General features: G+C 32.3%; 1 protein-coding gene across 1 annotated transcript in view; it reads right to left on the bottom strand.

Moving 5' to 3' along the window:
* The window catches only part of LOC106474871, a gene marked incomplete at its 5' end in the record, with an annotated part of 29792 nt that overhangs the window by 5464 nt on the left and 23042 nt on the right, over window positions 1-1286 (bottom strand). The gene's annotated exons all lie outside the window — the stretch shown is intronic.

The raw sequence follows: 1286 nt of genomic DNA, 5'->3' as shown, positions 1-1286 counted from the left end.
GCTAAAACTGTGGAGCACATTTAGCAGCATACACAGTATACACGTGTAATAGTGTGCTCATGGCTAAAACTGTGGAGCACATTTAGCAGCATACACAGTTTATACGTGTAATAGTGTGCTCATGGCTAAAACTGTGGAGCACATTTAGCAGCATCCACAGTTTACACATGTAATAATGTGCTCATGGCTAAAACTGTGGAGCACATTTAGCAGCATACACAGTTTACACGTGTAATAATGTGCTCATGGCTAAAACTGTCGAGCACATTTAGCAGCATCTCACAAGTTTGAACCTAGGAGCTTCCAATCCTCAGTAAGAAAAAAATAAATCTCACCTATTTAAAGCCATTCATAACGTCTAGCCAGTGCTGCCTCAAGTTCAAAAATTGAAGGGTGCAAAAATTAAAAACTGCCCTTTTTCAACTTTTAATATTTTCTTTTATTTATTTCTTTACTTTACAAAATAAAATACTTTTTTAATACAGAATACAAAAATGATACATAGTAGAAAAATACATGTAAAAAAAAATAATGATTAGTCTTTAGAAAATGGAACTTTAACCTGGTAAAACTTTTCCTTAATTTGTCCATATTAATTTCTCTGGTTGTTTCATTCTATATAGAAATTATTGCTAGACTGCTTAATCTCTTGTCCCATTGAGGAATGTAAACTTGTTTTTATCAACTTTAGTCTCAAAAAAAAAATCCACACAAACAGGTTTGATTTGGTTTTCACATACATAATAACACCTTATCTGGAGTTCAATTTTCCAGTATTCGATGTGATGTTACTTTACGTTCTGCACATCAACTACCATCACAAAAATCCCCTTTCTCTTCGCTTGTTAGTATTTTTTTCTAAATTTTTACAATATTTGTGCCTCTAAAATTTTTCAATGGATTCTTTGAGACCTTTGATCCCACCTTGAGCCGGCCCTGCATCCGAGTTTCATTGTTAACAAAGAAAATGAAAACAATAAGAAACTGATGACTGCATCAAAATAAATAAAAAGTTTCCTTTGCTACCAAGTGGAAATTAAAAAAGCATTTAAACTATGGCCAAAGGCAAGGTGGTGTTGAAAATCACATTAATAATGTTAGAAAAGTACAAGAAACATCTGGGGTCATTATTTTGTTTTTAAACAAGTGGAAAAAAGTCAGATACCCATGAAACAACAAAAGTTCTAACTGTTCTAATTAAGAAATTTTGTCAAAAATTTAAACAAAAAATACTATCTTGGAATATATGACAATATGATACTGTTTAACCCTTTGGAGACGGGTCA

The sequence above is a fragment of the Limulus polyphemus genome, unplaced genomic scaffold, assembly GCF_000517525.1.
Source record: "Limulus polyphemus unplaced genomic scaffold, Limulus_polyphemus-2.1.2 Scaffold7795, whole genome shotgun sequence".
NCBI classification, from domain to species: Eukaryota; Metazoa; Arthropoda; class Merostomata; order Xiphosura; family Limulidae; genus Limulus; species Limulus polyphemus.
The sequence above is the reverse complement of the archived record's forward strand: the minus strand, read 5'-3'. Positions and strand labels throughout refer to the sequence as shown.